Source organism: Leopardus geoffroyi, chromosome C1 (genome assembly GCF_018350155.1).
Source record: "Leopardus geoffroyi isolate Oge1 chromosome C1, O.geoffroyi_Oge1_pat1.0, whole genome shotgun sequence".
Lineage (NCBI taxonomy): Eukaryota > Metazoa > Chordata > Mammalia > Carnivora > Felidae > Leopardus > Leopardus geoffroyi.
The window spans coordinates 45,707,777-45,734,664 of record NC_059328.1 but is presented as its reverse complement, the minus strand read 5'-3'; the positions used below and the strand labels follow the sequence as shown (position 1 = coordinate 45,734,664).

General features: G+C 48.6%; 1 long non-coding RNA gene across 2 annotated transcripts in view; it reads left to right on the top strand.

Moving 5' to 3' along the window:
* Positions 1-517: 517 nt before the first annotated feature.
* Positions 518-26,888, top strand: part of LOC123597958 — an 81,591-nt gene continuing 55,220 nt past the window's right edge. Inside the window, exons 1-3 of one of the 2 annotated variants that reach the window (XR_006712329.1) lie at positions 518-845; positions 1,361-1,410; positions 20,369-20,760. This is a non-coding gene — a long non-coding RNA (uncharacterized LOC123597958). Of the gene's footprint in view, positions 846-1,360; positions 1,411-20,368; positions 20,761-26,888 lie in introns of those variants that run through there. The other variant, XR_006712330.1, reaches the window with a different exon arrangement.

Sequence of the window (26,888 nt, the reverse complement as noted above, 5' to 3'; positions counted from 1 at the left end):
TAAAAGGAACTATGCAAAATTTCTGATTCTTTAAATCTTTCATTCTTGCAAGCAACAGAGTGCTATATTTAAATTCACTTGGATACACTTAAAATAGTAAGTGCCTTTATAATTCCAATATTTACAAATTGCCATAAATTATCATGTTTGCAACTATTTAAACTTAATATGAACAATTTTAGACGTTAACTTAAAAATCGGCTTTGGAGTACATGATTCGTCTATATTCTTTCGGGAGCAGGTGAACCAAACAAGTTTGACGACCACTGGCATTAAGGGTTCTTGATGAATTGCTCTGTAAAGGGGGCAAACGGGTAGGTAGCCGGAGGAAATTAGGGCACCAAGAGAGATTTTTGGTTTTTGGCTCGGCTTTGGTTTGCGTTTGTTTTTGAAGATAGGAGAAAACTCGAGAGCCGAGGGCAATGATTTGGAAGCGAGGGGCAAGTGATGGTGGGGGTTGGTGGGGGGGGGTGGGGAGAAGGGAAGGGCATGCGCACAGAGTACCAGCGAAAGCAAGGCCTAAGAAAAGGGCCGGGGCGACCCCGCAGACCCCCAGGCGCGGGGGCGGGCAGAAGTCTGGCTGCCGTAGACGAGGGGGTGGGGGAACTAGGTGAAAAGTGTCCTTTCTGGCTCGATTGCACCTACCTCCGCAGTAACATCCCGGCCAAACGAGCCGCTGTGAGGAGAGCGAAGGTGCTGGGCTGATAAGAGAGTAGATGTGCAATGTCCTTTAGAGGAGCGGGGAAGAATCCACTCGGGAAATCCTGAAGTTCCTCGCAGGAATTTATCGACACCAGGCAGCAAGGCAGCTTGCTCCCGTGCTGCGTTCCCCGGGCGGGACGCAGGTGAGGGCGGCCGGGGGTGGGCTTTAACCTGCTTGGGGGTTTGCAGGTGCGGCCCGGGACGGGTGTGGGGGATGGGGCACAGGAGTTGAGGCCGAGTAAAGGTGATGGAGGCTAGCCTTGGAGCTGTGGAGGGAGCGGAGGGAGGACATAGGTATGGGTGATGGGAGCGATGGATTGTTAAAGCCGTGGGGGTGAGGTATGGATTTTTCTTTTCAAAATATTCATATATATATATTTATATATATATACATATATGAATATTTTGAAAAGAAAAATATGTACATATTTTTGTACATATATTTGTACATGTAATATATATATTTGTACATGTAATATATATATATTTGTACATATATTTGTACATGTACATATATTTGTACATGTAATATGTACATATTTTTGTACATATATTTGTACATGTAATATGTACAAATATATACATATATGTATACATATATGCCTTTGTGACTGTCCAATTCTTTTTTTTTTTTTTTTTTTTTTCCTTTTTGCAATAGCCTCTGCGGTCATTTTCCCGTGAGGACTACTCTCCGCCTTTCGGGAGAAGGTGAGTTGCGCTTTTCCTAGCACTTTATCCGCCTGCCGCGAGGCCCGCGCCCGGTGGTGGGTCTCCGCCGGCTTTCCAGCGCGCCCGCGGCCCCGGGCAATGCACTCGGGCGGCTGGAGGCGGAAGGAGGCGCTGATTGGAGGCCTGAGTGCGGGGGCGGGGCCTGCCCCGGCTGCCGGGCGCCGAGACCCCGCGGTGAGCTCGTCGCGCGCCTTTCTGGGCGTCGTGGGCGCCGGAGCCCTGCCTCCGGCCCGGGTGTCCCGGGGTGGGAGTGAGGCCGGCTGGGACCCAGTTCCCTGCTTTTCATCCCCAGGCCCACAGTTTAGACTGCGGGTGCGGAATTTTGCGGCAGCGGCGCGCGTTCCTGGGAGCGTCTTTGGGGTGACCCCGATCACAGCAGCAGGGTTTTGTTTGGCGTGCTTTTCCCCAGCCCCCGCCTCGGGTGGGACGCTGGAGGGCGGGGCAGGCACGGGCCCAATGGGAGCAGCTCAGGGCTTCCAGCCCGGTCTGGTTTTGAAAAGAATGGGGTCAGTAGGGTGGTTGGTTGAACGTTAACTCTTTGTGGCGGTGGTTTATCCGTGGGGGAGGCGGCAGGACGATTTGGATCTCCAAGCTGCACAAAGCACAGCATGCGGTCCTCCAGCCCTGTATTTCGTGCTTTCTGCCACAGCCTGGGACGTTTCTCGAGAAAAAGGCGACTTCCAGCCCTTTCTAGTGACTTGTGCTCCAGCTCCTGGCTGTCCCTGCGTGGAATCCTCACACCCCTATGATGTAGATACTAGTCTGCCTTTTTTAAGATAAGGCAGTCGAGGCTTAGAGGGTTGAAGTGACGTACCCAGTGTCATCTAGAATTCGGCTTCGCCCAGATCTGCCTTAATAGCCTGGGCACTTTGTAATATTCCACCTGGGACATGCCCTCCAGGGGTAAGGGCTTTGCAAGGGTGGGGAGAGGAGGGAAACTGATGATTAGGGAAACTGTAAGTATCTGGTGAATGCTCAAGGCAAGGGAAGATTCCAGTGGTCATTTTTGTATGTTGGCTTGTTTCTGTGTGATACAGGGAAGCATTCCCAGACGAAGTTAAATGTAACCTGGCCACTGAAGACGAGTAGGGAGTTCCATGGCTGAGACAGGTTCCAAGGGGCATGTATCGGTACCCACAGGATGGACTGACTAGAAGACTCTTAGGGAGCCCCTACCCTTTCGTTTTACTGAGGAAATAAATAGAGGCCCAGAGAGGATGAGATCACAGAACAGGAAAGACAAAATGGCCTGAACACAGGTTCTCTACCCTTTAAGGTGTTCTCTGGATTTCTTAATAACTGAGGGTCCGACTTCTGTAAGAGTAGTTCACTTGTTTAGCACATACTAAATAAGTTACTTTATACACTTGTGTTTCTTTTAGTCCTCGTAACAACTCCATGAGGTATTGGGCAAAATATAGCATTTTTACAAGTATTTTACAGAGGAGAAAATTGACACAGAAGGAACTTACCCAAGATCACAGTGCAAATCTCAGCCCAGAGCCCAGGCTCTTGACTACTCTGTTATCTGTCATGATAAGGAAAGTAGATAAGGAAAGAAAGGCATGATGAAACAAAAAACAAAAAACCTTTCACAGTAGAAATGTGTCTCACCCCCACATTCAGATGAAGACCTGAGGCTCAGAGATGTCCGGTGCCCAAGGTGGCAGAGTGAAAAAGTGGTGGAACCGGCCCTGGAGACCAGTCCTGGGTTCTCTCTGCTCCGTCTAGCGTAACCCCGCCTTAGAGAGAATTGATCACAGCCCTCCTTCTCCTGACTCCCATCTTTCTGACACTGCCCTTGGGGATTTTGGCCTCGGCAGGTAAAATAGCTCCACTTCTGGCTCCAGAAGGAGTCAAATACCACTTTTCCCATGATGAATTTCCTGCTCAAACAAGACAAGGACCTGGATCTCCTGGCTGTCAACCTGGTGATTTTCTGTGTTCCTCCTTGCTTTCTCCCGTGCAGCATGCCATCGGGGGATCTGGATCACATCATCCCAGAAAACCAAAGTGTGAGATGCTTTCGGCTCTGGGACCCCTTAGAGAAGCCAGTTGGTAAAGCAACTTTGGTTTAGGTTTGCAGGATGAGAATCAGAGGGGCAAAGCCTGGTCAGGATAGCCGGCACTGTAGGCATGGGGCCTGCTGGAACTTAGAATCTCTTAAATCTGGGTGGAGAGTGACCAATAGATAGAGTTATGAATTGGGGGTGCAAAACTGAAGTCCCTCCCCCCAAATATTTTTTTCACGAGTGACCCTCACTGACCTAGTGGATGAGGTGCGTGCAGTTCTTAAAATTAATTTAGCCGCTCTGGCTTGTCTTCACTGCTAACTAAAGTGTCTCTGAAGGCTTGGCTTCAAGAAGGGATATTTAGAAGGAGGGCTTCTGTGGAAGGCAGCTCTGCCCTCGATTACAGGAGGTCGGGGGGGGGGGGGGGGCTTGAGCCCGTTCTGCTGCTCACTGGCTTTGTGACCATGGAAAAGGCAATTCCCTTGTCATTCACTAACATTTCTTGTACTACTGTGGGCCTGGCACAGTCCTGGTGGATGAGACACCTAACAAGACAGCCCCTATAGTGGACACACTCACAACCTCGAGGGGGAAACCGACAAAGGCCAGACATTGTGAGTGGATCCTAAACTACCCTGGGGTATGGGAACAGAGCCCCCGGAGGAGCTGATGGCAGTAGGACCACAACAACCCTAGTAGTGGAACCTTCATGAAAATTTGAAAAAGGTGCCAACCTCCGCTCCCCCCCCCCTTTTTTTTTTCTGGGCATCCCCGTATCAAAATGCACCGCTTGGCAGGCGGGGCCCTTTGGTGCCTCCAGTCACCGCCCCCCTGGACTGGTCACTCCTGCTTTGTGAACAGCTTGCAGATCTGAACACTGCAGCCCTGAGTGTCAAGACCGAGGTGTAGAGGTCCAGCAGAAGACAGAGGTGGAAGAGTCCGTTTCAGGCCAAGGAATAAGCATGTGTAAAACCTGCAGGCTTGGGAAAGAGCTTCCTTCATTTGGGGACCTGCAGGTGGTTCACTGTGACCAGAAGGGAGAGTGCGTGGTGTCCCGGGGGCCTTGAAGAGACGAGGTTGGAAGATTGGCAGAGCCGTTTCTTCACTTATGAAGTAAATAATCAGGGGGCGTCACTCCAAGTTCAGTATTGTGGACATGAGGGAAATAGTAGTGAACAAAGTCTTCACAGTCCCCTGCCCTGGAGGAATTTGTGTTCTAGTGAGATCCTGTTGGGCCTCTGGTGTCTGTTATCATAAGGGTCTTTCCCTCTAGGATTGTATGTAATGAGATAATGTGTGTAAAAGCCCTTTGAGAACCGGGAACTTCTGGATCATTCCTATGAGTAAACACTCTTTTTTTTTTTAAACATTTATTTATTTTTGAGAAACAGAGTGAGACAAAGCGTGAGTGTGTGTGTGTGTGGGGGGGGGGGGACAGAGAGAGAAGGAGACACAGAATCTGAAGCGGGCTCCAGGCTCTGAGCCAGCGGTCAGCACAGAGCCTGATGCAGGGCTCGAACCCACGAACCGTGAGATCATGACCTGAGCCGAAGTCAGACGTTCAACCGACTGGGCCACCCAGGCACCCCTAGACACTCTTTTTAAAAAACATTTATTTACTTATTTATTTTGAGAGAGGGAGAGAGCATGTGCAAGTGGGAGAGGGGCAGAGGGGTGGGGGGGAGAGAATCCCAAGTAGGCTCTGTGCTATCAGCGCAGAGCCCCATGTGGGGCTCGAACTCACGAACTGTGAGATCATGACCTGAGCTGAAATCTAGAGTTGGACACTTAACTGACTGAGCCACCCAGGTGCCCCAACACACTTTTAATCTTAATCTTTGTGGCCAACACCAGTGCCCAGGCATTTGGGGGTCTATTCCTGACACTAGGCACCTACCTGATCCTACTTTCTGGGTAGAAGTGACCTTTGGTCATGATCACAATGTGACACCTTCCCTTATCTGTTGTCATGGCCCATCCTGCCCAGGAGAGAAACCATCTCTTTGTGGGTCAGCTGAGCAGGCTGGCTAACCTGTGACTTTCTGGGGCCTGTATGGGAATTCACCAGCTAATCCTTAGGCTGGGAGCACCTGCTGTGGTCAAAGCTGCTTTCTCTTCTGGCTGTGGAGATGGAGAGTCACTTAAAACTTATGAACAAAAGGGAAGCTCCATCTCTGGGGTAAGAGTGGGCTGAGGGACTCCAGGAGGCCTTGTTGGGATGTCCCCAGCTTAGAAGCTGCATGGTCTGCTCAGTAGGTCAGATTCAGGCGAAAGGCTGCTTTTTAGGCCTGGGAACTGGGCTTCTTCCTCATTGTGTGGTTGTGGGCAAATCACTTCCTCTTTCTGGATATTAGGTCCCTCCTCTATTAACAAGAAGGTTTCACTTAGTGACATGTGATCAGCAGAGCTCTTTGAACTCTTCTGTGGAACCCCAATATATAAACCAGATGAAAGCCATGGGGTTGTGGCCTGAGGTTCTGCTGATTTTAGCTTTAGATTTCAACTTGTCCTACTCATCCTCTCAGGACTTTTGAGTCCTAGACATTGCCCTGGAGGTATAGTGCAATTTAGTTTGAAACAACCGAATCGAACATTTTCCCTGTAAACTGGCTTCTCGGGTCCCTGGGCTCAAGGTAGGGGTGAGGGCAATTAAAAAGTCCTGTGATAATTTTATAATTTTGTGTATACATTAAATGATTATCCAAGGCTCTAGCCATTACATATAAACATAATCCAGATTATCTTGATGGCCCTCCCTCACCCCTTTTTCTCATGGATAGACATGAAATTTCAGTCGCTCCCTTGGCATTTATATGTATAACTATGGCAGCAGCCTTAAAACATCTAAAATTTCTCCCATTTCACTTTCTGTGCAGTGTGTTTCCCAAACTGGGGAATCTGTGAATTTTTTTTTTTCTTTAAATGGGATGTATTTGTTAGAAGACATAAACAAGATAGGAATTTATTTCTTTCTCAAATATAAAGTCCAGATAGGCATCCCAAGGGGAACGATGGCTTCTCAAGCATCAGGACCTCAGCTTTTTCCATCATATTGCCCTGTAGTTCTCCACACATGCCTTCCATCTTGTGATCCAAAATGGCAGCCCCAGTTCCTGCCATTGAGTCTGTATTCCATCCAACAGGAAGGAGAAAAGGAGGAAAGGCAAGAGCCTACTGTTTCCTTTAAAGGGCAGAAGCTGCACACATCACTTCTTTTTATAGTTTCCTGCCCATAGTTTGGTCAAGTGGTCACCCCTACCTTCAAGGGATGCCAAGAAATCTCTTTAGCTGGACATTCTTGTGACCAACTAAAAATTCGTTCATGAACGGATGAAGAGGCCAAATGGAGATAGCTGCCATAGGATTTAGCCATTCCTCAAGCTTGAGAGACGCTAATTTCTACAGTTCTTTCTAGGTATGAAATTCTGTGATGTGAGTAGACTATAAGGGATCTCAAGAGTTTAGCTAATCTGGGGCCAAATGGAGAGGCCAAATGGAGATAGCTGCCATAGGATTTAGCCATTCCTCAAGCTTGAGAAACAGTAATTTCTACAGTTCTTTCTAGGTAAGAAATTCTGTGATGTGAGTAGACTGTAAGGGATCTCAAGAGTTTAGCTAATCTGGGGGGGCCTGGGTGGCTCAGTCAGTTGAGTTAACCAACTCTTGATTTCAGCTCGGGTCATGATGCCAGGGTCATGAGCTTGAGCCCTGAATCAGGCTTCTGCTCTGAGTGTAGAGTCTTCTTGGCATTAACTCTCTCTTTCTGTCTCTCTGCCCCTCCCAACTCGTGTGCTCTTTCAAAATAAATAAACATTAAAAAAAGAATTTAGCTAATCCATTCTCCTTTATCAGATGATGAAGATACTAGGGATCCGTTTTACACGTAAGACAACCCAGGATGCACCGAGGTTAGGCAATTTGCCCAGGGTTCACTCAATAGCAAAGGGAGAAGTCAGTCACAGGGGTGGTGGGATTCCTTGGGCACGTGGAAGGGCTCATGTCTCTGTTCTTCATATTCCTACACCCATGACTACCCCTTTCCATTTACGCCATCATTTGGGAAGAATATGGTAGAGTCTGTCCCAGGGATCAGGATACCCTGAAAGGAACATGAGCTTTGGAGTCAGGTGTAGCTGACTTTCTTTTTTATTTTATTTTTTATTTTTAAATGTTTATTCACTTTTGAGAGAGAGAGAGAGAGAGAGAACACGAGCAGGGGAGGGGCAGAGAGAGGGAAACACAGAATCGAAGCAGGCTCCAGGCTCTGAGCTGTCAGCACAGAGCCTGATGCGGGGCTCAAACCCATAAACCATGAGGTCATGACCTGAGCTTAATCACCTGAGCCACTCAGGCGCCCCAGGCATAGCTGACTTTCAATCCCTGTTCTCTGCTTACGGTTATGTGGCCTTAGGCAAGGCGTTTCATCTCCTGGCTTTACTTTCCTCAGAGTTACAGAGAGATATTATCCATCTCAAGGGTTTCTTCCTCCCCCACCCCCTTCTTTCTTTCCAGTCAGGGAGTGGAATAAGTGTAGGGACCTGGTAGGGGACTTAGTACACACAAGTGAAACCAAAGGTAGTTTCCTTCCTTTCTTCCTTCCTCTTTTCGGCTCTTCTTTCATTTTCTCTCTTTTTCTTTCAGTCTCCTTTGATTGTATACTTTTTCCCACCAGCCTTGATAATCACAGGATCCAGAGGACTGAATAAGTGTAGTAGCTGGTACGCACCAGATTCTCTTCAGAATATGCGGTGCCCAGGAATAGTTTGCCCTGACTGGTGAGCTTCTAATTCCTTGTACTTTTTTCCTTTTTTGGCATGTTTATTTTTTTAATCAGACAAGGAGGACTTTGCAGTTGTTCTTGGGTTTCCCCCCGATCATGTCATCGTTGGACCCTGATGGAGCCATTTCCTTCCCTTCTACATGACTTCTGGGCTCTATATAATTTCATGCTTACTGTGGGTTTTTTCTCCTCCTTGTCTTTAGCTAGAGTTTTCTGTGAGCTCCTTGAGGATAGGGAATGGACATCTGTGTATTCCTGCAGCTTGGCCCACGGCCTGGATGTGATGTCCCAGAAGTCTGTGGGGGAGCATGGATCTGGAGAAGCCATGTCTTCCCACCTTCACATGGAAGCTTGAAGCTCCATGGAGGTGAGCTTCCTTTGAGCAAGGGCTCCGTACTGCACTCTGCGTTCATCACAGTACCTGCTGGGAACAGAGGGGGAAAAGGAGTAGAGGGAAGAGGGAGCAAGAGAGAAGGTGGGAAATCACCACTGATTCAGCCCTGAAAGTGCCCGCCTTTAGGTAAATGCTATCTGGCTCTATCTTGACTACAGGAATGTGAGATAATATCTGTCCTGTGGAGGGTGGGATTGAGGCCCAGGAAGGTGAAGCTCACACAGTACACAGGAAGCAGAGTGAGAAATGAAACAAGGTCTGTGAAGCCGAGGCCACGCTCTTATGCTTGAACCACGAGTCAGAGTTACTGACACGGTCAAGTGTGAGAATTAAATGGGCTGCGTAGGAAGCCAGACCACTTTAAGAAATTTCTCCCAACCACACTAAGGAAGCTACGTGACCCTGTCGAGATGTGCACTCTGTGAGTGCTAAGTCCCTCTCAGCTCTACGGTGCTGGGATTGTCTACCTCTCCCTGAATTCCTCAACCCGACAGGGTGAGCCATTTAAAAACCGATTCTTCCAGGAGCAGCAGAGTCTCTGGAATTATCAGGGTCAGGCCAAGCAGACTTATCTGGAGGTTTTGATGGGATTTCTCTTAATTGATTGGGGTGAAGAGTTCAGAGCTAAGTTGGAGGATTGGCTTTTCAGCTCCGAGCTGCCAGAGACTGGAGCTTGGCGCTATTCCAGGTTGTCCGATGAGGCTTGTCCCTGCCTCCCCTTAAGCAGCCCACTGGAGAGCACCTACCAGCACCCTCTGCTCCCTGGAGAGTACGGAGGTGGCCACAACACAAGGAATAAATATGTTAAGTCCCCAGAGAAACCATGTCAAATTTCCGGGGCTTTCCTATTTCGATTATGCCCACTGCCCGGAGAGTTTTCTGTGTTCTTTTGTTTTGCCTCTCTCTCTGTCTCTCTGTCTCTCTGTCTGTCTCCCTCTCCCCCTCCTCCTCACTTTCTTTCTCCCCTTCTCTCTCTCCCCCTCTCCCTCCCCTTTTTTCCTTCCCTTCTTCCTTCCAGGTATTTTATTATTCTAGCTTTAAAAACATTTAGGGCCATAAGAAATTTTGAATTATTATGCTCTCCAGAGTCTAGCTTACAGTGATTTTTATGTCTTCTGAACGTGGGTGTGTTTTGACTCTTCTTTATTCATTTAACTAAGATTCATTCATAATAGCAAGAGTTTCAATGGGGAAGACTTACTTACAGATGGATACCAGACACCAATCCTTCAGGTACTACGAAGGACTACATTCTTTCAATCAACACATGTTTCCTGAGCATCTCATCATTTCCGGGCACCATCATGGAACACTGGGATTCAGCAGTGACCAGGGCAGGTCCCCTTCTTCGTGGAGCACACACTGTAGTTAGAAACACTCGGTTAAGCGTCCGACTTCAGCCAGGTCACGATCTCGCGGTCCGTGAGTTCGAGCCCCACGTCAGGCTATGGGCTGATGGCTCAGAGCCTGGAGCCTGTTTCGGATTCTGTGTCTCCCTCTCTCTCTGCCCCTCCCCCGTTCATGCTTTGTCTCTCTCTGTCCCAAAAAATAAATAAACGTTGAAAAAAAAAAAAAAAAAAGAAACACAGACAGTAGGCACGTAAACAAATACGTAACATCTTTTTCGGGTTATGTCATTACATTTTCAAAATACCCTCACCTGCAGGTATGCAGAAACACTGAAGTGCAGACTGTGAACTCACCTGCCCAAAAAGGAAGGAGAAGTTGGAATGCAGCCCAGCCTGTGGTCTTTCTAGCACCCAGTGAGGCTTCTTACTATGAGCCCAGAGGCGGATGTACTCTGAAGCCATAAAGCTTAACTCCAGGGTCCGTCACTTATACGGGCCCTTTCTAAATTCACTTCATATCTAATTTTTCATCCTTTTCTTAATGAGGACCTCGCAAAACCTAGACCAGTTGTCACTGACATAGGATTCAGAGACCATTTAACTTTCCATAGGAACTCAAAACCAGTGGAGGAGACAGATATGAAAATAAATCATCCCAGTTCGTAGAGATAAGAGCTCTAAATGGAGGTGCCGTGGACTGAAGTTTGTCCCCCTCCCCTAAGTTCATATATTGAAGTCCTAACCCTGAATGTGACTGTATTTGCAGGTATGACCTTTAGGGAGGTTATTATGTTAAATGAGGTTATGAAAGTGGGTGCCTGGTCCCATAGGATTGGTGTCCTTGTAAGAAGAGGCAGAGACACCAGGAAGCTCTGTTCCCATGCACACACACAGGAAAGACCACGTGAGGTCGCGAGAGAAGGCGACTGTCCCTAAGCAGCAAGAGAGCTCTCATCAGAAACTGAATCTGCCTGCATCTTGGTCATGCATTTTAGCCTTCAGAACTGTGAGGATATAAACTTCTGTTGTTTGCACCACTCAGCCTGTGGTATTTTGCACCCTGAGCAGAGTAGTATAGGAGGGATGCACAAGGAGATGGATTTGAGGCGGGGGAAGCCTTCCAGGTGTAGGAAACAGTCTGAGGAGAGGTACAGAGAGCCGAGAGAGCTCGGCATGACTGCAGACCCATGAGCAATACCGGTGCACCCTTGAGGAGTATGAAGGCAGAGACCAACAATGCCAAGCAGGTGGGGGGAATCGCAAAAGGTGTGGCGTGCCATGCTGCAGAAGTTGGGTTTTATCTGGCAGGTGTGGGAGTGCCCCCAGCTTGCTCAGGGCAGGGGAGAGTCAACACCGTCCTGGTAGCTACACGGAGGAAGATGCATGGGAGGGCGGGAGACTAGTCAGCCAGCTAACGCGATAGCCTGGCTCTGAACCAGGTCAGTGGTGGGACAGGGAGAGGCATGTATTTAGGATCTGGCAAGAGACAATAAAAATTTTTTTTTTTAATGTTTATTTATTTTTGAGACAGAGACAGAGCATGAACAGGGGAGGGTCAGAGAGAGGGAGACACAGAATCTGAAACAGGCTCCAGGCTCTGAGCTGTCAGCACGGAGCCTGACGCGGGGCTCGAACTCACGGACCGCGAGATCATGACCTGAGCCGAAGTCGGCCGCTTAACCGACTGAGCCACCCAGGCGCCCCCTGGCAAGAGACAATAGAGAGAGGGAGGAGCTAGGATCACACTTGGGTTCTCATTTGGCTGTCAGGATGGATGGTGTTTAAAATGTTTTGGCCACGTCTAAAGTAACTTGACTATATACATAGACTCAATTTACTTCTGAGGAAATGGGTTTGGAAGTCTTAGGTTTTAAAGGCATATCAGTTGGAATTGTGCTCCAGTCCTAGATCTGTAGGTTTGGTCAACGGGGTGCTCTGCCATTACAAAGCATTGGAGGGAGTCAGGGTCCAGCTTGGTAACTACTTGGCTTGGCACACACAACACTTTTATCCTGACCTTGGTCTTAGTCCTAATCCACTTGGCTGTTTACCTCTGAGTGAATCATTTGTTGTCTCTGGGCCTCAGTCTCACCTTTTCAAAAAGGAACCACTTGGGTTAAGTGATCCTTAATTTACATTTTAGTGCATCAGTGTTTAATCAACCTTTGTGTGAATCAAGATTTGGAGAAGAGTAAAGTTTCATTTCCAAGGACAATATCTAATTTGGTCCTGAATGACAAGCTTTAATAACCCCATGTCGTTTCAGCTCCGGTTAGACTCCTAGATTCCTAGGGGACTCTAGAGGGAAGAAGAGATTTGGAAGCTAGCTGGTGCAGCTTCTTTATTCCACACTTGAAGAGACTGAGAAACGGGAAAAGCATTGTCCAAGAGCGTCATACAGCTAGTTAGAAGCAGAGCCAGGAACTGAACCCCGATTAGGGGTGGGGCTGGTGTGGGGGTTGACTGTGCACTATATGACTATAGATGCTGATGTGAGTAGTAGCTCCTGGAACTATGCAGGGTGGAGGTCCTGGTCGTGACCCCTATTTTGGTGCCACCCTCACTTTGTGTATCTAATTGTTTAAAATGCCTTCTCAACCCCCCTGGATACCTAGCCCCCTCTCTTCTTCCCTTTTACCTGCCTGGTAGAACTCTGTTCATCCTCTACAGCAGTACAGGTTGCTGTTCTGCCCTTTGTACGTGTCTCTATGGCTATATGTACTTAACCCATTACATAAAAATTGGTGTTTTACTCATTTTCCTACAGTTGACCCAACAAGGGTGGGAACCGTGTCTTATTTATCTCGGTACTTCTAACATCTAGCCCAGGTACCTAATTAATGTCTGTGGAAAGAGCGAATACAACAGCTGAATAATGATGGAATGAATGAATGAATGAACGTAAACTGAGGTTTGCTGGAGATTATACCATGAGAAAAGGCTTAGGAAGCCATGTGCCCGCCATGAGGGGTAAAGGAGACCAGGGTTTTCCTCTCAGCTGCTTATTTCTTGGACTCACAGGTCATCACCCTCATTAAGGATAGCTCCCCTAAGCTGTAAGCAGGAAATGCCTCGATATCAGGCCCGATGGCCCATATTGAAGACATAATCCTTTGGCCCATGACTCACCAATGGATTCCAGAAGGCTCAGTGTGGGTGGCCTTCCTCAATCAATCAATGGTTGGGCGTCCTAGCTTGTGATTGGATCCCCTTCCTGCCACCCAAGCTTATAGGTCTCTCAGATGCAGCCTGTATGGAGACCTCTGGCCATGAGGCCTGCTCAATTTCTAACCACCCACCAGGAGACTCGGAATCATCCATAAAAGCTAGATTTTATGAGCACTGACACCCCTTGAGCGTGGTCATTATGATTATTTAACATTTATGAGACACCCTTGGTGCGCTGGGGGCAAGGGAAAGGCAGTTTGGCAGCTTCAACACAAACGGATGTTTCTCTGTGACCCCTCAAAGGTGCTCCCTCCCACCCAGATTAGTTCATTTGCAGCCGTGCTCAGGAGCTTCCGTAGGCCAGGGCAAAACTCACTTAATGCATCCTATGTAACATTTAACCCAGGCATTCTCAGGAAAACCTGTTAACCAAATCCCAACCAAGGAGACCATTTAACCAGATTTTGATTCTTGCCCGTCTGTTGGTTTGTTCTCTGAGTGATGTTGACGTGCAGAGTCCTTCTTTCTTTCTCATTCAATAAAATATATGGACTTCAGACTTTATGCCAGACTGTGTCTGGTCTTGGCATTATAAAAATATATAGAAATAAATAAGACAGCCCGTGCCCCTAGACAACTCAAGCATGGAAAGAAAAATATGGTATTACAGGTCATATATGAGAGCCAAGTTCACAGAAGAGTGGAGGCTTACCAAGAGGGAGCAGTCACCTCCCTCTCCTGTCAGGGCACAGGCTAGGAGAGCTTTGCAGGAGGAAAAGCTCAAGGTGGCATTTGATTGATGACAATTTCAGAGTGGGTGGATGTGGACCTTACAGGCAGAGGGAATGACTGAGCAAAGGTATGAGAGGGTGAAATGGCATAGCATATTCGGGAATCCTAAACCATGCAGACAGGCTGGGATCTGCAGTGCGAGGGGGTGAGGTGGGAAGTCTAGGCAAAGACTGCATTATAAAGGGCCTTGCCCATAGTTGAAAAAGTGTGGTCGCTACTGCGGCATTTGGAAACCCTGTCACGCTTCTGGAAATGCACTCTTCACTTGATTTGGTTGACATCATTCTCTGGTGGAGCAGCTTTTACCTCTCTGGCCGGTCCCTCTCTGTCATTTGCATGGGGTTGTCTTTCTCTGCCCACCTTTTTTTTTTTTTTTTTTAATTTTTTTTTTTTTCAACGTTTATTTATTTTTGGGACAGAGAGAGACAGAGCATGAACAGGGGAGGGGCAGAGAGAGAGGGAGACACAGAATCAGAAACAGGCTCCAGGCTCCGAGCCGTCAGCCCAGAGCCCGACGCGGGGCTCGAACTCACGGACCGCGAGATCGTGACCTGGCTGAAGTCGGACGCTTAACCGACTGCGCCACCCAGGTGCTCTCTCTGCCCACCTTTAAATGCCAGTGTTCTTTCAAGGTTTCCTCCACTATTTTTCTCACTCTAGGCCACCCTCTGGGGAATTTTCCCACTGCATTGATTCCCCCAAATGATATCTCTCATTCGGGCGAGAGCTTTCCCTGAACTCTAGAAGCGTACATAGACCCAACTGCCTAGTGAAGTCTCTTCCTGATGCAGGTGGCTATCTGCTCCCTAAACCTTCACTCATCCTGTATTTCCTATGCTTATAAAAGTCATCACTATCCAGCCTCTTGAACTTGGAATTACCCTAGACTCCTCATTTCCACTCATGAGTTACATCAAGTCCATTAAAGATTCTTTCCTTCATTTGACCCTTACTCAGTTCTTACTTTCTGCCAAGGCTGTGACTAGCACCTGGCAGTGTAGACACGAGTAGAACACAGCTCTGGCCCTTGAGGAGCTCACAGTCAAATGAGAGGAATGGCACATGAATGGCTGGCTGTCACTCTGGGTGCACCATGTCACAACAAAGGGCCGTGGGAAGATGACTTACTCGGGTCCTAAAAGGTGCTGGAAAAGGTACCTACCCTCACCAGGTGTGCTGGGGCGGGGTGAGGGAGGCCTGGCAAGGCTTCCTCGCGGGGATGATACCTGTGCTGTGCCACAAAGAATGAGAAGGAGTTAGGTAGGGGCGGGGTGAGGGGAGTGGGGTGAGGGAAGGGAGGTGTCCCAGGAAAAGGGAAAAACATGAGGAAATGATCGGAGATGAGAAATGGTGTGATGTGGTTTTAAGCAGCTGACAGCTGCTGGAGAGAAAAGTGGAAGGCACCAGTGGTAAGAGGAGATAAAGCTGGGTTGTGCCGGGCCTTGTGGTTCCTGATAAAGAGTTTGGATGTATCCCGAGGGAAATCGGGATTCAGCAGTAGGAGCAGAGAACTGACCTGATCAGGGTAACTGTGTGGGAAGATGGCACCAACAGGGAGGGTAGGTTGCAAGTGTGTGTGTGTGTGTGTGTGTGTGTGTGTGTGTGTGTGTGTGTGTGGTGGGGGGGAGGAAGGTTGCTGCTGTAGTAAGAAGGCCACGAGTGAGGCGATAAGGTGCTCGCAGGAGTGCAGGTGCTCCGGGAATGGAGAGGAAGGGATACCGGGAGACATTTCTCAAGTGGAATCAGCTACTTTTGTTCATCTTAAGAATAGGGGAATGATGCAGAGATAAAACGAAGATGCTTAATTACTTTTCTAGCTGAATGATACATGAGTATTGGTGCTTCCTGAGAACAGGGGAGTGGAAGTAAGCTTGGGGGGATAAGAGCCCTCGTTTTTAGACCAATTTTGAGGTATTTTACTCAAAAATGCTTTGTAAGCTTGAAAGATTTTTTTTTTTTTTTTTTTTTCCACATGGGGACTGGGGCTCTGGGATCTGACCTTGACCTCTCCAGGTGGAATCCATACCCTTGACCTGGGCATAGAGGCCCAGGGCGGAACAGAGGGCTGTTTTGCAACATGGGCCGCAAGGATGGAAGTCACAGCGATATTCACACTGAGGAGAGTGACCTTTGCTGGCCTATAGGCTGCTGGCCACGCTGGGACTTGTGCTCTCTGCCATCTCCTGCTGGGAATACTGGGCCATTTGGGCAAACCCCCATCCATGTCAGTGAGGCAGGAGCTTCTGGAACTCCATCCACCCCCACACTTATTCCTGTCCACCTCCACGTGTTTCCCTGTGGAAGGGGCAGCTCTGTTTGGCGGATTCATCGTCAGTCTGCTGTCTTCCAGCTCGATCCTCCAGAAAAGCTCTGGTCTTCCAGGGAAAGGGGCTTTGAAGACTAAAGTGCAGTTCTCTGGAAAAATGGATTTTCGGGCTATGTCTGTATAATGGTTTTCTCCTTTTTTTGTTTTGCTTCTTGTTTATTTTGTTTTAAAGGGCAGGCGTTTCCTGCTGTCTTGGAACAGAGCGGCGTGTCTCTGGTATTTGTCTGGAGTAATGGGACAGAAACTATCTAGGCTTGCACACAAACTCTACCCCCCCAAATTATAAAACAGTGTGGGACTTTGGGGAAAGCCCTGAACTCGAGGGACCTGGGAGCCCAGAGGGAAGCACGTTTAAGCTTAGTCTGTAGGTCAGCCAAGTCTGTTTCAGAGGAGATGGCATCTGACCTGAGCCTTGGAGGATGAGTCCGCCGGGTGTGAGAGTTGGGGCGCACAGGAGAGGTGGACCACCATACACACGGGCCGCATGGAATGTCCTTTCCTCATAACCTCTCATGGCATGCTGTCTTACTTCTTCCGGGCTTCAAATGTCACCTCCCCACAGGCATTTGGTCTGAGTACTTTGGTCCCTCTATTCCTTTACCTTGATTTAGTTTCCTTAATATCACTTATCATGACCTGAAATCATCTTATATATATTTTTGTGGATTTACAGCCTGCCTTCCCTGTGGGAATGTAAGCGTGATGTGGGTGGGGACCTCCTGTCTTGTTCAGTGTGGCGTCCCCCTTGCCTCCGGCCTGATGCCGGATTAGTTTGCTCCGCCTGCCATAACAAGAGACCACAGAGTGGGCGGCTCAAACGACAGAAATGTATTTCCTCGCGTTTCTGGAGGCCAGTAGTCCCAGATCAGGGCATAGGCAGGATTGGTTCCTTCTGAGGCCCGTGAGGAAGGATCAGTTCCATGTCTTCCTCCTAGCCTCTCGTGGTTTGCTGGCAGTCTTTGGTGTTCCTTTTCTTGTAAATATCTCACCCTGCTCTCTGCCTTCATCTCTATGTGGCCTTACCGCTGAGTGTGTGCGTCTGTGTCCAAATTTTCCCTTTTTGTGAGGACCCAATTCATATAAGATTAGGGGTGCACCCTGTTTCCGCATGACCTCAACCTAACGAATCCTATCTGCGATGACCCTATTTCCAAATAAGATCATATCCTGAGATATTGGGGGCTACGACCTCAAGATACGAATTTTGGGTGGGTGCAATTCAACCCACAAAAGGCACACAGTAGGTAGTCAAAATATATTCGTCAAATGAAGGAATGCATGGATGAAGGCACAGAGGCAAGAAGTAGCTCAGCGGGGGGCTGGTGGGGAGGCGGCCTGTAGGGAGCTCTGGGTTGTTTGGGGTTCGTGGTGCTTCAGGGGCAAGGCAGGGACTGGTGAGAGCTGACACCCAAGAGGTATGTGTGCCTCCTCCTCAGCATGGGAGAAACAGTCAGAGTGTTGCGTGATCCTAACTTGTGCTGCTGGGGAGGTAGGCGTGTGACTGTCTCTGGGTGTGCACCCCTGCTCCTGCAGGCCTCCCTCCATCGCACAGCGGAGCTGCGTCAGCACTTTGGGCCGGCACCGTCCTGCTTACAGAGGGCCACATGGGCCCCCGCTTACTCAGCAGGCCCCGGAGGCCGAGTCTTGTGGGAGACGCTGACACCAGGCTGTCTCTCCTTTATATCGCAACAATAGGCTGCCCTCTGCCCTCTGATAAACAGCCCGTCCTTCACGAGATGACATCAGGGACGGGTTGGCGGGGGTTCTGAAACATTTCCTTCAGGGTCATAACCACGGAGACACGATTTCTGATTAATCAACCCTGGTGATACAGCACGGGCAAGGTAACAGAACATAAATAGCATAGGAAACCAAGATTAATGTGGAAATGTCCCTGAGATATCAGGATAGGAAATTGCGAAGGAGCCAAGGGGGCTCCTTGGAGAATGAGCTGGAAGTCAGAGGGAGATAAACTTGGGGTGAAGTGGAAAAGAGCTCTGACTTGAGCCCAGCCTCTGCCACCTGCCAGCTGTGAAGTCAACCTCCTGCCGTGACTCTCAGTTCCCGCAGCCTAAAGGTGGGGATTGTGTGACCCATGACGTAGTGGAAATGAGAGCACATAGATGAGACTTGAACGCAGAGGCTGGCATGTAGCAGGAGCTCAGTGCACGGCAGCTGTAATAGCTCACATAAACTGAGTGCTTACAAATGGGCGAGGCACTATTCTAAGTGATTTAACCCCACGAGGTAGGTAAGGCCAGACAACTCATTTTGCAGTTGAGGAAACAGGTTCGGGTGATTTAAGTCAGTGCCCAAGGTCACCTTGCTACCAGGTGATGGAGCTGAGATTCGGGTTGAGGCAGTCAATCCGAAAGCTTGTGCTTTGGACTATTGTGTTATGTAATTATTGGCACAGTTACAACCGGTGTTGGTATGCTTTAGCTATAAAGTGAGAATTTGGGGCATTTTCAGTCAAGAAAACTGAAAGGTAGAGAAATAACCAAAGTTATTAAGCAATTCCCAGGTGCCAGGTGATAAAATACTTATCTCCATTACCCCCCCGCCCCATGCAGCCTGGAAAAGATGTGTTATCTTACTTGCATTTTAGGAATAAGTAAATTAAGACTCAGAAATATCGAACAGCTGAGATTCACACCTAAGCTTCTCTGGGCCCGAAGCCCAAGGTCTGTCCACCGCACCCACTGCTTCCAGGAAATTTGCTCAAGTTAACATGGAAGGGGCGGCACGTCACCGAGAGCCCTGTCCCCAAGGGGTGACTAATACATGGAGGCTCTTTTTGACCTGTGTCAGAGCTGACGGTTAGGTAAGGATGACCATTAACAAGTTTGCAAGACGCTGGGTCCAAAACGAGTAACAAGTCAGACTCCCAGAGGAAGTTAAGAGGGCAATAGGAAAAATACTGCTGGTCTGATGGTCTGTGAAGTGCAGAGGAAACATTGGTGAGTAAGGAAGATGGATAGGAGAGCCTATATTTAAAACTGGCCGGAGGTAGAGAAGGAAGCCATCAACCTAATTTTAGAAAGCCTCAGACTCTGAGGCTCCTAAGGTACGAGACAAGGAACTCAGTGAAGATTACTTGTCATTTATCATCCACTGGCCTTCAGAGGAGGGGCTGGCATGGAAAAAGGACGGACTTCAAGGTCAGATAGATCTAGTGTTGAGCTGTATGTGATCAAGTGACTTATTTCAGCTCTCTCAGGCTTGGTTTTCTCATCTATAAAATGGGACGGTAGTATCTGCCTGACAGAGCTTTTGTTAAGGATGAAGTGAGAAAAGGTTGAAAGGGCCTGATAAATTGCCTGGCCTGTGGTGGGCACTCAGTTAATGTTCACTGAATGAGTCTCGTGGGGAGATGAAATGTTTGTAAAAGGAAGTCTTCATTGACTCATGATCAGAGCACCACCAGGAGGATCTAACTTCTTTAGATCAGAAGAGAGATTTTCACGTCTACAATGTTCAGCCTTATTCAGGCTTACTACGCACTAAAGGCTTTAAGAATGGTTATTAACTGCATGACTGTAGATGAGTGTATTCAAACCCTGGCATAAATAAAATATTGTTGCCAATTTCATAGCACACTCCGAAGTTCACATTATAGGATTTTAACATCATTAACCTCTTTTGTCCCCAGTATTGAGGAATCTTTATGGCTTTTTTTTTTTTTTTCTGAGTCTAAAAGTAATATAAGGTGGTTGAAAATAATTTTGTTAATTCAGGATGATATGAAGTAGCAAGTGAAAGAATTCTTTCTAATTGGACTTCCCAGACATAACAATGTTTTGTCATAAGCATACGCTTCCAGACTTTATTCTCTGTTCGCATAAACATGTATGTTGCAGTCTACACACATGTGGACACACACACATACACACACACCCCACTTAGTGCAGAATCTTGATTTTTAGCTGAGCACTTTGCCACCTGGAATAAAGACTACCTTTCCCAGTCTCCATTCCAGCAAGGCGTGTGCATGTGGCTAACTTCTGACCAATAGCAGATAAGCAGACAGACTGTGCAACACCGAGAAGGTTGCTTAAATGAGGCTAAGTCAGGTGGGAGGTGCATCTTTTTAGCTCATTTCCTGTCTCCTCCTAGCCTACAAAACAGATGTGAAGGAGAGTTCCAGCAGTCATCCTAGGCCATGAGGGGACCCTGAGGATGGAAGCTACACGTTGGAGGCCACAAGAAAGTGTCTGAATCATTGACAGCTTAAAGGAACAGCCACACCACTTCTGATCGTCCTTCTTCAGGCTCTCTTTAACATTGGAGAATAATCCCCTGTGAGCTTAGGCCACTATGATGAAGTCATCTGCTCCTGATACTGAATGCAGTTGAATGCAGTTTCTAAATGACACCTAGTTCTCTCCCACCCCTTCCACTTAACTTTATATTGTAGATATTTTCCCTGTTAGCACATTGAAAAATCTACTGTATTCTTCCTCATGATTAAATATTCCCGCATAAGGATTTACTCAGTTCCTTATTGATCAATCTCGTAAGGCCTTTTCAATTTTTGAAAATTATAAACAGTGTGAAACATAAATCTTTGTGCCCACGGTAATGTTTTCTTAGGATAAGAAGAGGAATTTTAGGGTTAACTTGTTTGTGCACCTTCAGTTGGTAATTTAAAAATGGATAAATACATTTGTGTTTGCACAAATACACAATACACAATACAACGTGTTGCCGGATTGTCTCCAGAAAAGTTGTGAGGTATACTTCTTTAGGTAGAATTAAAAAAAATTTTTTGGTGAGATTTTTCATCCGTGCAAGGCGCAGAGAATAACATCAAAAACACCTGCATACTCGCTCTCCAGTTTAAGAAGCAGAACTCCTCCACAGTTCTCTGAAGTGCCCTGCATATCTCATTCCAGTGGCATCGCCCAACTCTTCTCTCCCAGCGGGCCAGTGGCTCTCTTGATCCATCAAAGACCCCGGGGGGCCAGTGGGTGAATCTGTAGGATTCTTTCACTTGTAAGTGATAGACATTCTCCCCCACCCAAAAAAGGATGCATTGGTTCCTGCCCTTTGAATTCTCCGGGGCAGAACTTGCTAAGATGATATCATCGGGGACCCCCTTTCTTCCCTTCCTGGGCCTTCTTTTCTCCCTGCTGGCTTCATTCCCACTTTCCACATAGTGCCAGCATGGCAGCCGGCACCTCTGTGCCTGCGTTCTCTGGGTTCACATCCAACAGAAGAAAGTAGTGCATCTTCCCAGCAGCTCCCTCACAAAACCCGGCTTCACCCTGACTAGATTAGCCAGAGTGATGTGTGCCAATCCTGAGTATATCCAGCTCCCGCTATGGATCTGTCAACTGGAATCCATCCGGCCCTTCTGACGCTCATCTGTAGTTTTTGCCTATATTGGGTTATCAAACCCCAGGGGTGACTGCCTTATTGGTAATGTGGCCCCTGGCCACAGAGGAAGCGAGAATAACCATTGCTAGCATCTTCTGAGTGCTATCGTGTGCTGGGCGCCTTGCCTCATGCAGTCTCCCCAACAAATCTGTGAGGTGGGTACGATGTCCGTTTTGTCAATGAGAAAAATAGAGGCTTAGAGAAGGTAGATGAGTGACCTGAGCTCGCATGGCTCGTGTGGGTTGAGACTGGGATCCAGCCCTCGGTCTACCTCACTCTCGTGTCCGGTGGAGACGGCATGCCATACCGTCTCTTGCAAGACACTTGTGTTTACCTCACAAGGCCATTGGAAAATGTAACACGAAACCATTGTGTGAAGCGGAGCACTTCACAAACATTAGTTCGTTGAGCTCATTGATATGTCCTAAATTTACCTCCTTCAAGCCCCCGGGGAAGGAAGGGGACAGCTGGGTAACTGGCCCAGCAATGCTGAGTAAACAGATTAAGTAATGGATGAGGGAGACAAGTTATTCCCTGAACGATTGTTGTCTTTATTTCCACAAATATGTCTTTGCAAAGATATCTACAACGGTTTAAAGTTTTAAGAAGAACCTAAGACACTTTCAGGGATTATTTACTCTGGGCAGAGTGCTGGGAGGAGCCAGTGTGATGGAAAGTAGGATTCCGAGTGGACAGGTCGCGTTTCCAGCCTGCCTCTGGCAGCTGTTGGCCCACCGTGTGGCTCGGAGCTGGCCCAGTCTCCTTGCTGGCCTCAGTCTCCCCGTTGGTTCAAGGTGGGGCTTGGACAGACATCCCCTATCGAAAAGCCCGTGACAGTTTTTCATCTATAAAACAATTCCAGGGTGAGGGTGATGGGAGCCTAGGCTAGCCAGGTGTCCTCCGGAAGAATCTCAGGAGGCCAAAAAAAAAAAAAAAAGCCTTCCACTGGCTGCACAGCGACCTCCTTGTGGGTTGTGGAGGAGCTGAGCAACGGGACCCTAGGGGTTTTCCTGTCTCTGGAAATATGTGACTTCGCTTATTCCCCAGCCAAAAGCTTCGTGACTCCTGCAAGGGGTTGCCTGGAGCATCTGGCCAGGCTCCAGTTTGAATGGGAGGAACATAGGTCATTAGCAAGAGACTTTAATGTCCCGTAAACCGGCTTCCTGGAGTGGAGTGCTCACCCCAGTATTATCGAGCTGTTAGCGAGAAACCCAGCCCATGTCCAGCCAGGAGAGACTAGTTCCATGGAAGGCTAAGAAGGGGTTCAGTGCCAGAGCTAGGAGGGGCTCTGGAACTGGGGCGGGGGGAGAGTGCTAGTCCAGGCTCTGCCACGGACCCACGGACTGGAGCAAGCTCCCCTCCCTCTCTCTGGGCCTCATGGCCTTCATTTTCAAAATGAGGGGTGATGTTGGATGTCCTTTGGGACTTTCCAGCTCCGGCAAAAAACAGATGAGGAGATTAAGTGAGCAGACTCAGGAACCACCTTGCCCGAATTCTGATGCAGCCTTGCCGCCCACAGTCTTTGCGTTCTTAGGTAATTCGTTTAAACCGCGCCTCTCTTTTCTCATCTGTGCAATGGGAATACTCACCGTATGCACCATGTGGGGTTTCCCGCTTCAGACAGTGCCTGGCATAAAGTAAAGTAAGTGGCCTGCAGGTATAAAGAGTTACTGTGATCATCACCCATCCCACAGCAGGCGATGCCCTCCATTTCGGAGGCCCCTGTGGGGCCCCGCGGTGCCCTGGGCTTCCTGTGCCAGTGGGAAGTTGACTTTACGTCCCAATCTGGCTGTTGAGGACCCCGTGGGGAGTGATGCCTCTCACCGAGGAAATCCCGGGGTGGGGGCAAAGTGTGAGAGTCAGAGGTCTCATGGCAGGGCAAAGGGGGGGGGGCAAGAGAAAAGAAGGGAAGAGGAGGGGGGCTACTCTGCAGAGTCAGGGCCCTGTGTGTGGGGGGGTGGGGCGCCAGGCACTCTTGGCTCCCAGTCCTGGCCCTTCCACTTACTTGCCACGGGAGCCCTGGGCAAGTCTCTGGATTTGTCTGACCCTCTCGGCGCTCAGCTGTACGACGAAAGCAGAGTGCCGGGACCACAGGTCTGCGGAGGGTATGAATGAAACAACACAGCGACACAGTGTCGGCTCTCCCGGGGATGCCCGGCAAGTGTGAGCTGAATCTGAGTCAGAGGAACGGAGGATGCAGCTGGGGACAGCACCAGGGCATGTGGCTCAGTGCCCGTGAGGGTGCATGTAAGGGCTGCGTGTAAGAGAAGAGGAAGAGGAAAAGGAAAGGTATGCAGTTTCCTGAGGTTTGGGAGGGCCTTCCCTAATGACCTGTGAGAATCTCATTACCCTAAACACCACTGCTGTGGTCCAGGCCCACGCCCCTCCCACGGGGACATCCGCCCGTGGCCTCTTAACTGGACTTCCTGCCTCCAGCCCGCATGCTGCTTTCCTTCTCCTTCACACTGTGATCCATTCTTCTAGAATGATACTCCACTTTGTATAGTAATGGCTCCCCGTGGGCCCCAGGATGAATAACAAATCCCATGGCAGGGCTGTTTTCGGATTACCCCCCTATGTATCGGTCTCCCATCTTCCCTTCTTCACCCCGCCCTGTGCCTCAAGACCCCGAGCCGTCCTGACTGTGCCAACAGAGCCTGCTTGCATGCGTGTTTCCAGTTGGGTTCAACCCCCGAAGCTCCAGGTGGTAGGAGGGGAGGAGAGAGTGGTCAGAGCATTTACCTCCTGCTTCCTTCCTGCCAGGTTCCCATGGAGGGCTGTGCCCCTGGACCCAGGGGCACAGCTCCTGCCACAGTCCTGTATACTCCTCTTGCCTCTTATCTCTTCAGGCTGCTGGTGCTGCTGGTTGCTAACCCATGACCCCTACAACATCTGTTATCAGTCTCCTAGTCCCTGCTCACACTTTGTGTGAAGTCCCTTTCTTAAGCTTTTCTTAAACCGTGCAGGCGAGCGTGCCTCCTCTCTCCTGCTGGGACCCTGGCTTATAAGGCCCTGTGTGATCCCCCCCCCCCGCCAATGATCTCTTCCCTGGCCCCCTCTGTTATCACATGCACCAGCCTCCTTCTCACCCCGGGGCTTTCTGGCTCTGTTACCCCATATCTGTTTCTTCCGAGAAGTCTTCCTTGATACCCCCAGGCTCCATCAGAACGAGCCCCTGTACGTCCCCCATCACAGCAGTATCATACTGTATACTGTCATTGTCTGCTTACTTGTCTCTCTTTCCTACCTGACCACAAGTGCAGAAACCGTGTCTTGTCCCCAGGGATAGGGAAGTACTGGAAAGGCTGGGAACACAGACTCTGGAGCTAGCCTGCCCAGGTTCAGAGTCCAGCTCCTTATACCGCGGCCACGTCTGTGTAACCCAAGCAGGTCGCCTGACCCAGCGTAGGGATACAGAAAATATATACCTACAGGCTTGCTATGAGAACTAAATTAGGTAATATATGTAAAACTAAGCTTTTAAAAAATATGTATTGACAAATGTAATATATGAAACGTAGTGTAGAATTGTTAACTAATTTGAGACATGGAATTAGTACCCAATAAATTATTGCGGTCAGCTTGTGACACAAAGCGTATGCTCAACAAATAGAGAATGAATGGTTTCTTTCTTACAGGTAAGTCATTGCACAATACTGTACTTTCCTGTTGAGTTTTTACAGTGGCCTTATGAGGAAAAGAGGGTAGAAATTCTATCTCCACTTTGTAGAAGAGGACATTGACCTTGGAGGGACTTGCCCAGGGACCCACAATTGACCCAGAGCTGAGCGGCAGGTGGAGCCTGGATGAGCAGATCCCGCGGGGCGCCCTGCGCCCTCCCTCAGCTGCCGCAGGCGGTGAGAAGGTCTGTGGGATTCAGCTCCGGCCAGTTCTGCCCCCGGGAGAGGGGACGCTGTAGGGTTGGTAGGGTCCAGGGGCTTTAGTGGCTTCAGCTTTGGTCGCTTTCCCTGAAAGTCTCTGAGTCACCTCTGGGATTTTCCAAGTTATCGGCTCCTGGAGGGTTAAAAAAAAAAAAAAAGTCCATAGTGTTGCAAGTTCTGAAGCCAGCTGCATTTACACGTTCTGTTGGTCAAAGTGTTCATCTGGGGAATGTGGGATCTGAAGGGAGAAGTCAGGAAGGGAGACTCAGAAGGGCCTCTAATGTCCCAGTGAACAGCAGTAATAGTAATTCATTCTATAAATATTCTGTATTCCTAAGAACCCTGAGCTTTTATCGGTGTCACTGGGTGCACAGTCAGTTTCCTAATAACGCTTAGCACACTGCCTGTGGTTAGTTGTGCAGGGGTCTTTTGCCCTTGTTGGTGGACACTCACATTCACCTCCCAAACCCCAGAACCTCAGTGCCTGATAGATCAGGGGAGCCCCACAAGTGGCCGTGGAATGACTGGCTAAGTACACAAACAGATCTAATGTTCTTGGGGTCCTCATACAACTCCATTTTACAGATAAGGAAACTGACGTTTTGAGACGTTCAGTGCCTTGACCAAGGTGGCACAGTTAATAAGGGGAAAGACGGGGAAATTCTTGGAATTCTTCCAGGAGTCCTCATGGTTTAATGGAGAGTAACCAGAGCATTCGGGTCACAGACATAGGTTCAGATTCTCAATCTGCCAGCTGCCTGCTGTTTGATTTTGTATAAGTTACTCAACCTCTCTGAGCCTCAGGGGGCCGAAATGGTGACATGAGCATAGTAACAGTAAATATTCTAGCAAGTTGTTGTCAGGGTTCATGACCATAATGCATGCAAAGAGGGACTGGGGCATAGGTACGAAGGAAGAGCTCTGGGAATGTTGGTCACAGTTGTTACTGTTCTTACTTGTCTTTCGTTTTCTATTTATTGTTATTCTTATTAGTGGGTAAAAAATACTGCAGTATTTGTTACTTTTATTATTGAATATATGTCTGGTATTCATTTGGTCTGCAACAAATTAGGTTTTTTTCCTTTCTCAAGCTTGGTCTGTTGTACTCTCTCCTATAACTGGTGTCCCCGGACTGATGTTTGCGAGCCCTGACTCTTGCACGTGTCAGGGGCATGGAATTTGGGGGTGAAGAAATGGAGGGTGATGGCCTCGTGATACATCCTCAGAACCCCATCACGCGAGCCCCTGGTCACCTACACTTTTCCTGCTGTGGCTGAGCCAGGTGGTGGCTACGTGAGCTATTGCAGGGACTTTCCAGGGATTTCTTGAAGCTTCTTCTCCCAAACACTCCTACATCCCACTCTTCCTCGCCCTCC